Here is a 19,275-nt window from a genome sequence, read left to right as displayed (position 1 = left end):
GAGAAAAAAAGACAGGAAAAATAAACAAGGACGATACCATGAATGGGTAAATGAATGGTTAGGAGAGGCTAATGTTTATGCTTGAAAAGAGGACAAACAAAGAAGTTTACAGATAACTTGAAAACATCTACATTATACTCTACAATAGAATTTTTTATTCCACCATTTGTAAATATGAACTTTCAGAATAATAATTTGTATTGGAACGAAATTTATTTGATATTCATTTAATGAAAATGTCTATTTCTAGATTCGGAAGAAGGTGCAAGATCGGATCAGAAGCAATGAATTCTACATAGATTTGTCATAGGGCGGAAGTCATATTTTTAAATATTCACTCCATTGATTTCGTATTAGTTCTTCCGTGTTGTGTTTCTATTTCAGTATTTCGGATTTTAAAGCAAGAAAACTATATTTATCATATATGATGCGCAATCAAGAATATTCTTGGACGAAGTACAATTAACGTCCCTTAGTACAGGTAGTGATATATGTTTAAGGTAACTTGGAGAAGCTTTAAAACACCCCTCTCAATAATGCGTCCCTCGCATTAATGAGAGGGGATATACCGCCGCTGAAAAGCTTTTTATTCTCATAACACATATGAAATCGATTTGATTCGTACATAACACTAGGCAACAAATAACAAACTTTTCTCTGTGAATTGTTTCTAGCATATTTTTTCTTATTGATTATGACCTACTAAACACGAAAATGATTTTTATTTTTTTCGAGATATAATTTTTTAATTTTTTTTTTTTAAATTTTTGGAGGTACACCTACAATTTTGAGCATATCTTTCGTTTTCTTTGACCTTTTTGATCCTAATACTACTAAAATTAAAGAAAATTGAGCCGTCTACAACTCATTCTCAGAAAATTTTCAAATCGGGTAAGTAGTTTGGATGTTAGCGGCTTAAAAAGGTAAAAAACGGCGTTTTTTAAGTAAAAATGTGGCAAAAAACATATAAAAATTCATATAAAATATAAAACAATTTCTAACGGCAATCTGACAACAAATAGCGGACTTATAATTTTTTTGGTAAAAGATCGAAAGAAGAAGTCAGCTGTTTTTCCACATGGCATAAAATGTACAGTTATACCTTTGTTTCTACTCATTTCTTTTTTGGGCGTTGATTTGGTTACTTTTGTTAGTTTAGGTTTTACAAAAAAATATAAGTCCGCTATTTGTTGTCAGATTTTGTTAAGTAAGGGCTTAATTTCTTTGTAAAGATTCCAGCTACACGTAAAAAAACAAAAAATTGCCGTTAGAAATTTTTTTATATTTTATATGAATTTTTATATGTTTTTTTTTTGCCACATTTTTACTTAAAAAACGCCGTTTTTTTACCTTTTTAAGCCGCTAACATCCAAACTACTTACCCGATTTGAAAATTTTCTGAGAATGAGTTGTAGACGGCTCAATTTTCTTTAATTTGAGTAGTATTAGGATCAAAAAGGTCAAAGAAAACGAAAGATATGCTCAAAATTGTAGGTGTACCTCCAAAAATTAAAAAAAAAAACAAGTAAGGAAAGTCTAAAGTCGGGCGGGACCGACTATATTATACCCTGCACCACTTTGTAGATCTAAATTTTCGATACAAAATCACATCCGTCAAATGTGTTGGGTGCTATATAAAGGTTCGTCCCAAATACATACATTTAAATATCACTTGATTTGGACAGAATTTGATAGACTTTTACAAAATCTATAGACTCAAAATTTAAGTTGGCTAATGCACTAGAGTGGAACACAATTTTAGTAAAAAAATATGGGAAACATTTAAATCTGAAGCAATTTTAAGGAAACTTCGCAAAAGTTTGTTTATGATTTATCGCTCGATATATATGTATTACAAGTTTAGGAAAATTAGAGTCAGTTTTACAACTTTTCGACTAAGCAGTGGCGATTTTAGAAGGAAAATGTTGGTATTTTGACCATTTTTGTCGAAATCAGAAAAACATATATATGGGAGCTATATCTAAATCTTAACCGATTTCAACCAAATTTGGCAGGCATAGCTACAATGCTAATTCTACTCCATGTGCAAAATTGGCCTCTGTGGTCATATGAGTGTAAATCGGTCGAAAGCTATATATGGGAGCTATATATAAATCTGAACCGATTTCAATCAAATTTGGCACGCATGGCTAGAATGCTAAATCTACTCCCTGTGCAAAATTTCAACCAAATTGGGCAAAACTCGGGCTTCTGGGGCCATATAAGTCCATATCGGGCGAAAAATATATATGGAAGCTATATCTAAATCTGAACCGATTTCAATCAAATTTGGCACACATGACTATACTACCAATTGTGCTCCTTGTGCAAAATTTCAAGCTATAAAAAACGATAAAACTCTGGCTTCTGGGTCCATATAAGTGCATATCGGGCGAAAGATATATATGGGAGCTATATCTAAATCTGAATCGATTTCAACCAAATTTGGCACACATAGCTACAATGCTAAATCTACTCCTTGTGCAAAATTTCAACTAAATCGGAGCAAAAATTGGCCTCTGTGGTCATATGAGTGTAAATCGGGCGAAAGCTATATATGGGAGCTATATATAAATCTGAACCGATTTCAATCAAATTTGGCATGCATAGCTAGAATGCTAAATCTACTCCCTGTGCAAAATTTCAACCAAATTGGGTCAAAACTCTAGCTTTTAGGACCATATTAGTCCATATCGGGCGAAAGATATATATGGGAGCTATATCTAAATCTGAACCGATTTCAATCAAATTTTGCACACTTGACTATACTACTAATTGTACTCCTAGTGCAAAATTTCAACAAAATTCGGGCAAAAAACTGGCTTCTGGGCCCATATAAGTCCATATCGGGCGAAAGATATATATGGGAGCTATATCTAAATCTGAACCGATTTCAATCAAATTTTGCACACTTGACTATACGATCAAGTGTTATGCCAATACAAAATTTCAAGCATTTCAATCCGTATAAAACTCTGGCTGCTGGGTCCATATTAGTGCATATCGGGCGAAAGATATATATGGGAGCTATATCTTAATCTGAACCGATTTCAATAAAATTTGGCACACTTGACTATAGTACTAATTGTTCTTCTTGTGCAAAATTTTCAGCAAATTAGGGTAAAACTCTGGCTTCTGTGGCCATATAAGTCCATATCGGGCGAAATATATATATGGGAGCTATATCTAAATCTGAACCGATTTCTTCCAAAATCAATAGGGATCTATTCTGAGCCAAAACACATACTTGTGCCAAATTTGAAGTCGATTGGACTAAAACTGCGACCTAGACTTTGATTACAAAAATGTGTTCACGGACAGACGGACAGACGGACAGACGGACAGACGGACATCGCTATATCGACTCAGGAACCCACACTGAGCATTTTTGCCAAAGACACCATGTGTCTATCTCGTCTCCTTCTGGGTGTTGCAAACATATGCACTAACTTATAATACCCTGTTCCACAGTGTGGAGCAGGGTATAATTAAAAAAATTATATCTCGAAAACCAATCGACAGAAAATTTTTTAAAAATCATTTTCGTGTTTAGTAGGTCATAATCAATAAGAAAAAATATGCTAGAAACAATTCACAAAATGGCTGTTGGCTAGTGTAATCAGAGTTGCCATTTTGGTTTGATAGGACCAAAATTGGCCTAAAAAATTTTTAATAGTCGTACCAAATGGAATCTGGTCGATGTTGGCCCATTGTCATCCAATTGGTAACTTTCTCAAATTGTTGGCTAAATTTTCTACAGAAACAAATTTTGACAAAATTTGTATAGATACAAAGATTTTACAAAATTTTCTTTTTGACAAATGTTTTCATACAAATCAAGATTTTTCTAAACTTTAAAATCTTTGAATTTGGTTCAAAAAGCGAACCAAATAGAATTTTGTTGCTTTTCGCCCATTTTTATCAAATTGGCAGTTTTTCAAAATTTTTCTAAGACTACACAAAAAAAATTTTTGTGTTCAATCACGAAATTAATTGATTCAATTAAAAAGTTAATTAAGTTATTAATTTTTGTGATTGATTTTTGTTTCAATTAAAAAATTTTGTTGAATAAATTAAATTTTTAATTGAATATTTTTTGAAACTCAATTAAGTAATTAATTGGAAAAAATTCCGTGAAATTTTTTTCTGTCTATAATTTGAGTTACTATTTGCAATTATCCACTAACTGAAATGTTTGAAACATGTGTGAATTTTCATCGTATTCACAAATCTATATACATTTTTCAAAATGTCCCCTACATACGAAATTCTACCAAAGAAAATCAAATTACTTGAATTACTACAATCGAATTAACCCTTTGACTACCGATGTCCATATAGGAGGACATTCGAAAATAATGGCAAACTCTATTTCCCCATTTAGTTTCGATTAATTTATTGATGTTTTAAAGTTTTTCATCTAAATAAGTTATAAATATTTCCCATATTGGTTAGCACTAAAATCTATGAAAACAAACTTCTTTAACGATAAACGACAAATACGAAAGTTTAAGTCCATTTTTCTAGTGTATGTCTCATTCAAAACGTTGAAAAAAAATTTCTATAGATATAAAATTTTGACAAAATTTTCTATAGGAACAAAACAATTCAATAGAAAATTTCTTTTCATTGAAAATTTTGTTAAAATTTTGAATATAGATATAAAATTTTGACAAAATTTTCTATAGAAATAAAATTTTGACAAAATTTTTTATAGAAATAAGATTTTGACAAAATTTTTTTATAGACACAAAAAAATTCAATAGAAAATTTCTTTCCATTGAAAATTTTGTTAAAATGTTGAATATAGATATACAATTTTGACAAAATATTCTATAGAAATAAAATTTTGAAAAAATTTTCTATAGAAATAAAATGTTGACAAAATTTTCTATAGTAATAAAACTATGACAAAATTTTCTATAGATATAAAAATTTGACAAAATTTTATATGGAAATAAAATTTTGACAAAATTTTATATAAAAATAAAATCTTGACAAAATTTTCTATAGAAATAAAATTTTGACAAAATTTTCTATCGAAATAAAATATTTACAAAATTTTCTATAGAAATAAAATGTTGACAAAATTTTCTATAGAAATAAAATTTTGAAAAACTTTTCTATAGAAATAAAATTTTGACAAAATTATCTATAGAAATAAAATTTTTACAAATTTTCCTATAGAAATAAAATTTTTACAAAATTTTCTATAGAAATAAAATTTTAACAAAATTTTCTATAGAAATAAAATTTTGACAAAATTTTCTATAGAAATTAAATTTTGACAAAATTGTCTATAGAAATAAAAGTATGACAAAATTTTCTTTTCCTCTGTTGGTTAAGCTACACTTGTAGTTTAGTCAATGCATGGCTTTAAGCTGAGATCAAAAAAACAAAAAAACAACAATAACGATTGAAGAGAAGCCAACAATAACAAACAAAACAAATAAAATTTTGACAAATTTTATATAGAAATAAAATGTTGACAAAATTTTCTATAAAAATAAAATTATGACAAAATTTTCTATAGAAATAAAATGTGGATAAATGTTTCTATAGAAATAAAAAATTGATAAAATTTACTATAGAAATAAAAATTTAATAAAATTTACTATAGAAATAAAATTTTGACAACATTTTCTATAGAAATAAAATTTTGATAAAATATTCTATAGAAATAAAATTTTGACAAAATTTTCTATAGAAATAAAATGTTGACAAAATTATCTATAGTAATAAAATTTTGACAAAATTTTCTATAGAAATAAAATTTTGACAAAATTTTCTATAGAAATACAATTTTGACAAAATTTTCTATAGAAATAACATGTGGACAAATGTTTCTATAGAAATAAAAATTTGATAAAATTTACTATAGAAATAAAATTTTGACAACATTTTCTATATAAATAAAATTTTGATAAAATATTCTATAGAAATAAAATTTTGATAAAATTTTCTATTGAAATAAAATTTTGACAAAATTTTCTATAGAAATAAAATTTTGACAAAGTTTTCTATGAAATAAAATTTTGACAAAATTTTCTATAGAAATAAAATTTTGACAAAATTTTCTATAGAAATAAAATTTTGACAAAGTTTTCTATGAAATAAAATTTTGACAAAATTTTCTTAGAAATAAAATTTTGACAAAATTTTCTATGGAAATAAAATGTATACAAAATTTTCTATGGAAATTTTATTTCTATAGAAAATTATCTATAGAAATAAAATTTTGACAAAATTATCTATAGTAATAAAATTTTGACAAAATTTTCTATAGAAATAAAATTCTGACAAAATTTTTTATAGAAATAAAATTTTGGCAAAATTTTCTATAGAAATAAAATTTTGACAAAATTTTCTACAGAAATAAAATTTTGAAAAACTTTTCTATAGAAATAAAATTTTTAGAAATAAAATTTATAGAAATAAAATTTTGGCAAAATTTTCTATAGAAATAAAATTTTGAAAAAAATTTCTATAGAAATAAAATTTTGAAAAACTTTTCTATAGAAATAAAATTTTTACAAATTTTCCTATAGAAATAAAATTTTTACAAAATTTTCTATAGAAATAAAATTTTAACAAAATTTTCTATAGAAATAAAATTTTGACGAAATTTTCTATAGAAATTAAATTTTGACAAAATTGTCTATAGAAATAAAAGTATGACAAAATTTTCTATAGAAATAAAAGTATGACAAAATTATCTATAGAAATAAAATTTTTACAAAATTTTCTATAGAAATAAAATTTTTACAAAATTTTCTATAGAAATAAAATTTTCTATAGAAATAAAATTTTGACATATTTTTTTTTTGGAAATAAAATTTTGATAAAATTCTCTATAGAAATAAAATTTTGACAAAATTATCTATAGAAATAAAATTTTGATAAAGTTTTCTATAGAAATAAAATTTTTACAAAATTTTCTATAGAAATAAAATTTTAACAAAATTTTCTATAGAAATAAAATTTTGACAAAATTTTCTATAGAAATAAAATTTTGATAAAATATTCTATAGAAATAAAATTTTGACAAAATTTTCTATAGAAATAAAATTTTGACAAAATTTTCTATGCAAATGAAATGTATACAAAATTTTCTATGGAAATTTTATTTCTATAGAAAATTATCTATAGAAATAAAATTTTGACAAAATTATCTATAGTAATAATATTTTGACAAAATTTTCTATAGAAATAAAATTTTGACAAAATTTTCTATAGAAATACAATTTTGACAAAATTTTCTATAGAAATAACATGTGGACAAATGTTTCTATAGAAATAAAAATTTGATAAAATTTACTATAGAAATAAAAATTTGATAAAATTTACTATAGAAATAAAATTTTGACAACATTTTCTATATAAATAAAATTTTGATAAAATATTCTATAGAAATAAAATTTTGATAAAATTTTCTATTGAAATAAAATTTTGACAAAATTTTCTATAGAAATAAAATTTTGACAAGGTTTTCTATGAAATAAAATTTTGACAAAATTTTCTATAGTAATAAAATTTTGACAAAATTTTCTATAGAAATAAAATTTTGACAAAGTTTTCTATGAAATAAAATTTTGACAAAATTTTCTATAGAAATAAAATTTTGACAAAATTTTCTATGGAAATAAAATGTATACAAAATTTTCTATGGAAATTTTATTTCTATAGAAAATTATCTATAGAAATAAAATTTTGACAAAATTATCTATAGTAATAAAATTTTGACAAAATTTTCTATAGAAATAAAATTCTGACAAATTTTTTTATAGAAATAAAATTTTGGCAAAATTTTCTATAGAAATAAAATTTTGACAAAATTTTCTACAGAAATAAAATTTTGCAAAAATTTTCTATAGAAATAAAATTTTGAAAAAAATTTCTATAGAAATAAAATTTTGAAAAACTTTTCTATAGAAATAAAATTTTGACAAAATTATCTATAGAAATAAAATTTCTACACTTGTAGTTTAGTCAATGCATGGCTTTAAGCTGAGATCAAAAAAACAAAAAAAACAACAATAACGATTGAAGAGAAGCCAACAATAACAAACAAAACAAATAAAATTTTGACAAAATTTTATATAGAAATAAAATGTTGACAAAATTTTCTATAAAAATAAAATTTTGACAAAATTTTCTATAGAAATAAAATGTGGATAAATGTTTCTATAGAAATAAAAAATTGATAAAATTTACTATAGAAATAAAAATTTGATAAAATTTACTATAGAAATAAAATTTTGACAACATTTTCTATAGAAATAAAATTTTGATAAAATATTCTATAGAAATAAAATTTTGACAAAATTTTCTATAGAAATAAAATGTTGACAAAATTATCTATAGTAATAAAATTTTGACAAAATTTTCTATAGAAATAAAATTTTGACAAAATTTTCTATAGAAATACAATTTTGACAAAATTTTCTATAGAAATAACATGTGGACAAATGTTTCTATAGAAATAAAAATTTGATAAAATTTGCTATAGAAATAAAATTTTGACAACATTTTCTATATAAATAAAATTTTGATAAAATTTTCTATAGAAATAAAATTTTGACAAAGTTTTCTATGAAATAAAATTTTGACAAAATTTTCTTAGAAATAAAATTTTGACAAAATTTTCTATGGAAATAAAATGTATACAAAATTTTCTATGGAAATTTTATTTCTATAGAAAATTATCTATAGAAATAAAATTTTGACAAAATTATCTATAGTAATAAAATTTTGACAAAATTTTCTATAGAAATAAAATTCTGACAAAATTTTCTATAGAAATAAAATTTTGAAAAAAATTTCTATAGAAATAAAATTTTGAAAAACTTTTCTATAGAAATAAAATTTTTACAAATTTTCCTATAGAAATAAAATTTTTACAAAATTTTCTATAGAAATAAAATTTTAACAAAATTTTCTATAGAAATAAAATTTTGACAAAATTTTCTATAGAAATTAAATTTTGACAAAATTGTCTATAGAAATAAAAGTATGACAAAATTTTCTATAGAAATAAAAGTATGACAAAATTATCTATAGAAATAAAATTTTTACAAAATTTTCTATAGAAATAAAATTTTTACAAAGTTTTCTATAGAAATAAAATTTTCTATAGAAATAAAATTTTGACATATTTTTTTTTTTGGAAATAAAATTTTGACAAATTTTTCTATAGAAATAAAAATTTGATAAAATTCTCTATAGAAATAAAATTTTGACAAAATTATCTATAGAAATAAAATTTTGATAAAGTTTTCTATAGAAATAAAATTTTTACAAAATTTTCTATAGAAATAAAATTTTAACAAAATTTTCTATAGAAATAAAATTTTGACAAAATTTTCTATAGAAATAAAATTTTGATAAAATATTCTATAGAAATAAAATTTTGACAAAATTTTCTATAGAAATAAAATTTTGACAAAATTTTCTATAGAAATAAAATTTTGACAAAATTTTCTATGCAAATGAAATGTATACAAAATTTTCTATGGAAATTTTATTTCTATAGAAAATTATCTATAGAAATAAAATTTTGACAAAATTATCTATAGTAATAAAATTTTGACAAAATTTTCTATAGAAATAAAATTTTGACAAAATTTTCTATAGAAATACAATTTTGACAAAATTTTCTATAGAAATAACATGTGGACAAATGTTTCTATAGAAATAAAAATTTGATAAAATTTACTATAGAAATAAAAATTTGATAAAATTTACTATAGAAATAAAATTTTGACAACATTTTCTATATAAATAAAATTTTGATAAAATATTCTATAGAAATAAAATTTTGATAAAATTTTCTATTGAAATAAAATTTTGACAAAATTTTCTATAGAAATAAAATTTTGACAAAGTTTTCTATGAAATAAAATTTTGACAAAATTTTCTATAGTAATAAAATTTTGACAAAATTTTCTATAGAAATAAAATTTTGACAAAGTTTTCTATGAAATAAAATTTTGACAAAATTTTCTATAGAAATAAAATTTTGACAAAATTTTCTATGGAAATAAAATGTATACAAAATTTTCTATGGAAATTTTATTTCTATAGAAAATTATCTATAGAAATAAAATTTTGACAAAATTATCTATAGTAATAAAATTTTGACAAAATTTTCTATAGAAATAAAATTCTGACAAATTTTTTTATAGAAATAAAATTTTGGCAAAATTTTCTATAGAAATAAAATTTTGACAAAATTTTCTACAGAAATAAAATTTTGCAAAAATTTTCTATAGAAATAAAATTTTGAAAAAAATTTCTATAGAAATAAAATTTTGAAAAACTTTTCTATAGAAATAAAATTTTGACAAAATTATCTATAGAAATAAAATTTTTACAAATTTTCCTATAGAAATAAAATTTTTACAAAATTTTCTATAGAAATAAAATTTTAACAAAATTTTCTATAGAAATAAAATTTTGACAAAATTTTCTATAGAAATTAAATTTTGACAAAATTGTCTATAGAAATAAAAGTATGACAAAATTTTCTATAGAAATAAAAGTATGGCAAAATTATTTATAGAAATAAAATTTTTACAAAATTTTCTATAGAAATAAAATTTTTACAAAATTTTCTATAGAAATAAAATTTTGACATATTTTTTTTTTTTTGGAAATAAAATTTTGACAAATTTTTCTATAGAAATAAAAATTTGATAAAATTCTGTATAGAAATAAAATGTTAACAGAATTTTCTATAGAAATAGAATTTTAACAAAATTTTCTATAGAAATAAAATTTTGACAAAATTTTCTATAGAAATAAAATTTTGACAAAATTATCTATAGAAATAAAATTTTGACAAAGTTTTCTATAGAAATAAAATTTTTACAAAATTTTCTATAGAAATAAAATTTTAACAAAATTTTCTATAGAAATAAAATTTTGACAAAATTTTCTATAGAAATAAAATTTTGACCAAATTTTCTATAGAAATAACATTTTAAGAAAATTTTCTATAGAAATAAAATTTTGACAAAATTTTCTATAGAAATAAAATTTTGCAAAATTTTTCTATAGAAATAAAATTTTGACAAAATTTTCTATAGAAATAAAATTTTGACAAAATTTTCTATAGAAATAAAATTTTGCAAAATTTTCTTATAGATATAAAATGTTGACAAATTTTTTCTATAGAAATAAAATTTTGACAAAATTTTCTATAGAAATAAAAAGTTTGTGTATTTATCTTATTTTTCTCTCCAAAAAACATTATTTCACGATACCTAACATTGATTCCCTCAAAATGCTCTAATCCATACACTAATAAGCCAACAACTACAATTTGCAATTCTATTCATATTAGGACAACAAAACAAAAAGTTTAGAAAATTTTAGATGCAAAAAACAAATATTATTTATTTATTAAAGCCTTTGAGATATTAATGCGAATGCATTATGGAAACATAGACAATGTGTCTTTCACAACATTATATACGAAGCAAATACAAAGTGCTTCAAAAAGTATAGACAAATACTAACCCTAAAAGCGCAATGCCAACTATTGTATGACTACCATCTCTATTCGCTTTTGGCTATAGCCAAAAAAATTTTAAATTTATAAAAGGCGAAAAAGAAAAACACAAAACAGTTTCAAATATCCTCCCGGCTGTAGGTCAATAAAATATACAGTCACAAAAGAAAACAAAAAACAAGCAAAACCAAACACAAAAGCCGAAGAACAATGAAAAATGTCAGCCATGACAAAAGACGCATTTTGTGAAATGTAATGGCATTGGTAATGGTTATGGTCAAAGTTGAATTATTCAAACAGCTGCAATTGTAAATAAAAGCGATATCAGGCGGCTCCACATTAGCGTAACTCAAATTTAAGCACACTCTCACACAGATCTGAATACGTATGTGAATAGACAAGAGCATGTAACTTAAAATGTATGGTATGTGTATTTGACACAGTGGTTTTCGAAATGTGCACAAAAAATTCGTATTAAATTTTTTTAATTGAAATTTCCTCTATCACGAAAATGATATTATCAGTCACAGAGTTAAAAAATTATTAATTCGATTAATTTTTAATAGGTGCAATAAAAAAAATTTAATTGATTTTGGTCGAAAACCCTAATTAAATGTTTAATTGAGACAATCAATTATTTATTGCATTATTATTTATTTATTAATAATGATGTTTTTAGGTACATTAATTGTACAGTCGACTCCGCTTTAGCGCAATGCGCTTTACTGAAAAACCTCAGATAACTGAAATCGATCGCATTCCCCAGTTGTTTTTTCTGTCCATTTCATTTAAATTACTCCGCTTTAGTGAAACTCCGCTTAACTGAAAAAATCGGATTACTGAAAAGTTTTTTGTGTTCAAATGAGTTTCGTCACATTAGTATGACTTCGCTTTACTGAAAATGCCACATTCTCGCTATTGAGAGAGAGTACATTTTCTTCTCCGTATTGAGAACGCTTTATTTCAAGTGAAGATGGCACTTTCAAAACAGTTTAAATCACTCTAAATCACAAATAAACGAATTCCAATTTTCCTACACAAACCTGTGACGGAATCAAACACATTGTTTTTATTATTTTATGTACATAGCATTGGTCATAAGTTCGGTTAACTGAAATTGAGTGGATTTTTTTCCAGTTATACGGAGTCCGCTTTACTGAAACTTTTTCAGTTATCCGAAGTTCGCATTACTGGAAGTTTTTTTCAGTTATCCGTAGTCCCCTTTAGCAAAAACTTCGGATAACTGAAATTAAATGGCTGCATTTTTAACGTTTCAGTAAAGCGGAGTCGACTGTATTGTAATTTTATGAGATTATATGTTTTCTTACAGATTTTCCGACAATAATTATATAGTGCACTCGCGGTAACGTGAACTAATTAAAACCAAGAGAGTTCTCGTTAGCGAAAATGTTCACGTTAGTGAACTTCAGCGAATTTCAAAACAAAACATCGCCATATTCGGGAGTTTTACACGTTCTAGCGTGATATTACTAATATAACAAAAATATTAGTAATATTCAAACCTTAATTTAATTTCATGAAAAATTAAAACAAAAAGAGATCTGAAAAATATCAGTGGCCATGGAATTATAAAGCAATTTAAATTAATAATAAAAATTCACAAAAAAAGCCAAACTAGATCACTAAAATTTGCGTAAGTGTATTTGAAATAGTATTTGGCATTGTGAATCTGCCTTTAACGCAAAATTTCATGTTTTTCAGCGTTACGGAGTAGTTAGTATTAGAAAAAGTGTGTTCACATTAGGCGGTGTTCACGTTAACGCTAGTGGACTGTAGTTGGATTTTTTGGGTCAAAATTTAGTGAGCCAAAAAATAGTAAGAAACTATTTCCAAAAAAAGTGTTCAATTATATTTTCCATTGGAAATGTTTTTTATTTAATTGAAATAATAATCATTTTTTAACTGATTTGAAATTGATTAATAATTTATTGTATATTAATATAATTTTAATATAATTTTTAATTGCAAATATTTTGGTATTTTTTTCTGCGTAGCCACATTAATCGTTAATTATATATGTAAATATTTTCAAAAGATTTGTTCTACTATGGCAATTTTTTATTTTACTTACAATTAAATAACTAAACTTTTGTTTTAACTAAATAAAGTGGCACTAAAGCCAATTTAACTTTATTTTAGGCCATGTTTATTAAATTTTATTTAAAATTTCTCTAATATAAGAAAATTGCTCACGTTAGTTAAATTCGCATCTCCCTAAATTTTAAAAATTTACCAAAAATATGTATTACTTAAATTTTTACAAATATAAATTCTATTTTTTGTCTTCAAAATATCTTCAAAAAATATTTACTTATTTTTAACATAATATACTATAATTAAAATTTTCTAAAATTAACCTGCAGTGAAAAAATACTGTCGTAAACACAAAGATTTCATGTCCTTAAAATGTGAATGAGGACGCATCTCTCTGACTCAAAGGTTTTTTACTTAGCCAGAAAACTTTTCACCAAAGGCGTTCTATCTTTTGAGTTAGGTGAAACTACTTCAAGATGGCTATCTTTACATACAAGAAAATTCCGGTGAACTGAGGTCACACTGAAAAAAATATTTACGTGATATTAAAGATTACGCAACCTAAATTTTAGGATGCGAAATTTACAAAATATTAAGGACAAACTACTTTAAAATAATGAAATTTTAATTAAAATAAAATTTATAATCTTTGCTTCAAAAAAGTTTTTTCATTAAATTTAGGACATACATTTTGTAAATTTGCGTCCCTCCGTTAACGTCCCATGTCTTTGAACTAAGGTTAATTTTCCTTAATGTAAATAAACACATGTTTGATTTAAAGAAATTGTTTTTAAATTAACTAAAATATTGAAACTTTACATTTAAGATAAAAATGCTTCGAGGAATTAGTGGCTTTGGTTTAAAGCTTTTTGAATTAAGACAACAGTTTTTAATTTGAAGTATCCGTTATAATTTGGATTTTTAAACTAGCATTTGTTTGTACGTGGGTACCGCGAAAAGATAATGAAAATTTGATAAATGAGACATGTATCCTAATTTTAATTTTATTGGTCCTAGATTTAAAGCCAGATAGGTCGCTAAAAAAATTCTTTATTTTAAAAAAGCCGCATCTTTGGCTCGGAATTAATACCAAAATCCTAAAGGGAAGGTCAAAATCTTTGGATCCAAGTAAACTTTTTTTTGAGTGCACCATTACTTTAATAAATCTGAAAAAAATCTTCAATGTTATTGAAATTGCCGTTAAAAGCCATGAATGTTTGTATCCAGACTATAAAGGTAAAAGCTGTCAGAGATATTATGCGCCTTTCAAAATTATATTTTAAGACTTTTTTTAATAAAAAATTACATAATTTATAGATGAAGTCGACCTTGAATTTGTTATTTTATGTAGCGATTAACACGTCTATGGAGGTCTTACGATTCGATGAAAACATATGAATAAATTCATAAATTAAGATTTGTAAATACGCAAAACCTTAATTTAATTTTCATCTTAAATATAAAAAATAAAGAAAAAAACTGTGGAACTGGGTAAGCTTTTTTAAAGTCATTTGTCTTGGATGTAAAAAATGCATCCTTAATATAAACATAAATATTTTTGATTTAAAGAAATGGTCTTTAATTAGATGAGAATAAATCTTTGAATTTACAACAAAAAATTGGATTACTTCTTAACACTACCTTCATTTCGCAGAAGTCGCTTCTTTGATCCATGTCAAAATCTTTAAATGAAGGTATCCATATCAAAATCCTTAAATGAAGGTAAGAAGGTAGATTTTTTTTTTGAGTATATAAATATCAACAACGACAAAAAGTGGCGAATTTGCCACTTTTTTTAGCGGCGATACTTTTGTACCATTAACAGGTTGGCTGATAAGTCCCCGGTCTGACACTTAGATGGCGTCGCTAGTATTAAATGCATATTATTTTTATATAGTACCAACCTTCAATTGATTCGTGTCAAAATTTGACGTCTGTAAGTCAATTAGTTTGTGAGATAGAGCGTCTTTTGTGAAGCAACTTTTGTTATTGTGAAAAAAATGGAAAAAAAGGAATTTCGTGTTTTGATAAAATACTGTTTTCTGAAGGGAAAAAAATACGGTGGAAGCAAAAACTTGGCTTGATAATGAGTTTCCGGACTCTGCCCCAGGGATTGGTATGCAAAATTCAAGCGTGGTGAAATGAGCACGGAGGACGGTGATCGCAGTGGACGCCCGAAAGAGATGATTACCGATGAAAACATCAAAAAATCCACAAAATGATTTTGAATGACCGTAAAATGAAGTTGATCGAGATAGCAGAGTCCTTAAAGATATCAAAGGAACGTGTTGGTCATATCACCGTATTCTCCAGATCTGGCCCCAGCGACTTTTTCTTGTTCTCAGACCTCGAAAGGATGCTCGCAGGCAAAAAATTTGGCTGCAATGAAGAGGTGATCGCCGAAACTGAGGCCTATTTTGAGGCAAAACCGAAGGAGTAATACCAAAAAAAAAATTGGAAAGTCGTTTTAATCGTTGTATCGCTCTTGAAGGGAACTATGTTGAATAATAAAAACGAATTTTGACAAAAAAAATGTGTTTTTCTTTGTTAGACCGGGGGCTTATCAGCCAACCTGTTATTTCGTTGTACCACTAAATGCATTTTACATTTGGAACTAAATTTTTGCAAACAGTAACGCTAAAAAGTTCCTTGAACCAATCGTAATGGTATTAGTAACAGCTTTGACATAATCGATTTTCAAAGATTTTGGCAAAAAAAAAATAAAAATTCGACTAAATTTCAAGATTACGACAATCTCATCGTATCATTCAATGTATATCCTCCATTTAAAATGTCATAATTAGATTTATTGAAGCTAAATGTTCAATAAATCTAATAATAAATATCGCCCGTGCAAAACGTATTTTATTTTTCAGCTGCAATATACTTAACACATTTGGTGTTATCCCCATTTATAGGAATCAAAACTGATTAAATGTGTTGTGAACTTTTAAAATACCACAGTGCATAGTATTTAACAATCGACCATAATCATCATCGTCCATACTTTACTTGAAGTACTTCAAGAGCAATGCTACTTATGGACACCGGAGCGTATACATATTTAACATTCATTCATTCATACGCACCGTGGTATTCTTGCTACTCAATCAAACTGTGAAACAACAACATAAACAACAGAAACAACATTGTTTGTAGAAGCCACATTTGTATTGAGACAATGAGAAAGTAAAGAGAGCGCACGTGGTTTTGGTTTTTTCACATAGAGAGAGAGAGTGAGAGAAAGGTTATTTCACTTATGCTCCTTCAAAGCTATGGAATGGAATGAAATAAAATCCCGAAAAACATCCAAAAACAAAACCCAATTGTGGACAACACAATACCATTTAAGAAAGTACACACAACAGATTCGGGTAGGTCTGTCCATTCGTTTGTCATTTTCCGTGTTAGCTTAACTGACGGAAAGCAATGTTTGAAAGAACCTAACAGCAGGTTGTAAGTGCGTAAGTGTGTACGTGTGTGTGTGTGTGCACATATAAATATCCATCACATATATACACAAATTTTACTGTTTATTCCTCCCACCAAACCAAAGGGAATACGAACCCTTCGATATAGAGGGAACCCATCCGCCGCCCCCACCACCATATATGTAACCCTCTACATATGAACGTAAGTAAAGCTGTCTGTTAGGACCACCGTACTTGTATGTATTTAAATACGTGTATACACACATACAATTTTCTTTTCGTCTAATTATAATGGAAATGAGTATTGGTTTCTTTTGTTGTTTTTGTTATTTCATTATTAAATTAATTGATTCAATTTGAAAGCTTTCATACTCATACATCACAAAAAAGGGGGGATATAGTTAACAACGAAAATTAAAACAAAAATTCTATAAATATTAAATAACCTAGTAATTTACCTCTTTCTAGATGTATAAATTTTATGTTAACCTTGCTGGTCACTCAGCGGCAGAGTATGATTTTCTTCAGGATAAGAAAAAAAAAACAGACTGGTGATTGCTTCAATTTTTTTTTTCATTCATACACCACCACAAATACTTTTCACTCTGAAATCATTTTGAAAATTAATTTTTTGGTAAATATAAAGAAATATTTCTTTAAAATTATTTTTTTTTATGGTAAGAAATTTTTTAATTATATATTTTTTTCTTTATCTGCACAATAATCAAGGCAAATACATATACACACACATACACATGTACTAGCCACCAACAATTAAACTACAAAAAACTGATTATGCGTTGCTTTTCTGTTGGGGTTTAATGCGCTCAGCAACGTTTTTATATCTGGGGATCTCAACACGAACTGAAAGTAAAATGTTCATTGAATTTTCACTATGGTGTTCAAGAAGAGCCTTAAAATGTTGGAGAATTTTACTTTGTTTGTTTTTTTCCCAAAATTCTGTCCAAGTTGTACTCACTCAACTCATTTCGTGTTGTATGAGAGGAAATATGATTGTAACAGTTATTCTCCGTTTCTTAGCTATTATATTGTGAGAAGTATTCGTCCTCGTTGTCTCTCAAAAAACACTTGTTAAATGTTTTGTTTATGTTTTTGTTGGTGAAAACAATTCTTGTGCGCCGAAGTCACCAACGATTGGTATGGTAAGTAAACACATTGATTACTTCATATGAATAAGTATGTCTACATTAAGGCAGGTTTTATGGAAAACATGATACAAAATTCATGGCGCAAACCTTGAACGTTGAAAACAATTGTCTAAGTAGCAAAGTCGAAATAACACAAAACAAGAACGAGGCTTAGTTCAGGCGTCAAATCAAGTCATATATTGGCTTTATCATCTGTTGAACTTAAAAACCTCCTCACAGAGTTCAATCAGGATACTATTAGAAAAACCACTTGTGGTATCACAAAGGAGTGGTCTAGTCTAAGTAATTCTAAAACATTGGGTTGCCACTATAACTAACTTGAACTTGATCTACTATTAGAAAAATTAATGGTCAATAGTGAAGACATTAGGAATTGTAATCAGAAATAAAAAATCGTCTTTTAGTCTTTTTACAAAATTTTATTTTCCGACTATACCAATTTCTGATGTTTGGTAACAAGTCAATTCTGATGACAATTAAGCCTTCTCTATCCATGCGAAGCTCTATTGACTCTTTTCGGCAAATAGCTTAGCAAATAGCTTAGCTGATAAGTCCCCGGTCTGACACATAGATGGCGTCGCTAGTATTAAATGCATATTATTTTTATATAGTACCAACCTTCAAATGATTCGTGTCAAAATTTGACGTCTGTAAGTCAATAAGTTTGTGAGATTGAGCGTCTTTTGTGAAGCAACTTTTGTTATTGTGAAAAAAATGGAAAAAAAGAATTTCGTGTTTTGATAAAATACTGTTTTCCGAAGGGAAAAAATACGGTGGAAGCAAAAACTTGGCTTGATAATGAGTTTCCGGACTCTGCCCCAGCGATTGGTATGCAAAATTCAAGCGTGGTGAAATGAGCACGAAGGACGGTGAACGCAGTGGACGCCCGAAAGAGGTGGTTACCCACGAAAAGATCAAAAAATCCACAAAATGATTTTGAATGACCGTAAAATGAAGTTAATCGAGATAGCAGAGGCCTTAAAGATATCAAAGGAATGTGTTGGTCATATCATTCATCAATATTTGGATATGCGGAAGCTCTGTGCAAAATGGGTGCCGCGCGAGCTCACATTTGACCAAAACCAACAACGTGTTGATGATTCTGAGC

At 25.8% G+C, this 19,275-nt stretch overlaps 1 protein-coding gene across 4 annotated transcripts in view; it reads right to left on the bottom strand.

The window, feature by feature from the left end:
- LOC142222313 (solute carrier family 35 member F3) overlaps positions 1-17,852 on the bottom strand; it is a 144,764-nt gene extending 126,912 nt beyond the window's left edge. For 3 of the 4 annotated variants that reach the window (XM_075292371.1, XM_075292367.1, XM_075292370.1), the window contains exons 1-2: positions 17,752-17,852; positions 17,457-17,603 (exon numbers count right to left, since the gene is read on the bottom strand). The gene's annotated coding sequence lies outside the window, so the exon portion shown is untranslated. Of the gene's footprint in view, positions 1-17,456; positions 17,604-17,745 lie in introns of all 4 variants that reach the window. The other variant, XM_075292369.1, reaches the window with a different exon arrangement.
- Positions 17,853-19,275: the final 1,423 nt, after the last annotated feature.

This window comes from Haematobia irritans, chromosome 1 (genome assembly GCF_050003625.1).
Source record: "Haematobia irritans isolate KBUSLIRL chromosome 1, ASM5000362v1, whole genome shotgun sequence".
NCBI classification, from domain to species: Eukaryota; Metazoa; Arthropoda; class Insecta; order Diptera; family Muscidae; genus Haematobia; species Haematobia irritans.
Note: the sequence above shows the minus strand (reverse complement) of the source record. Positions and strands in the feature narration are given on the sequence as shown.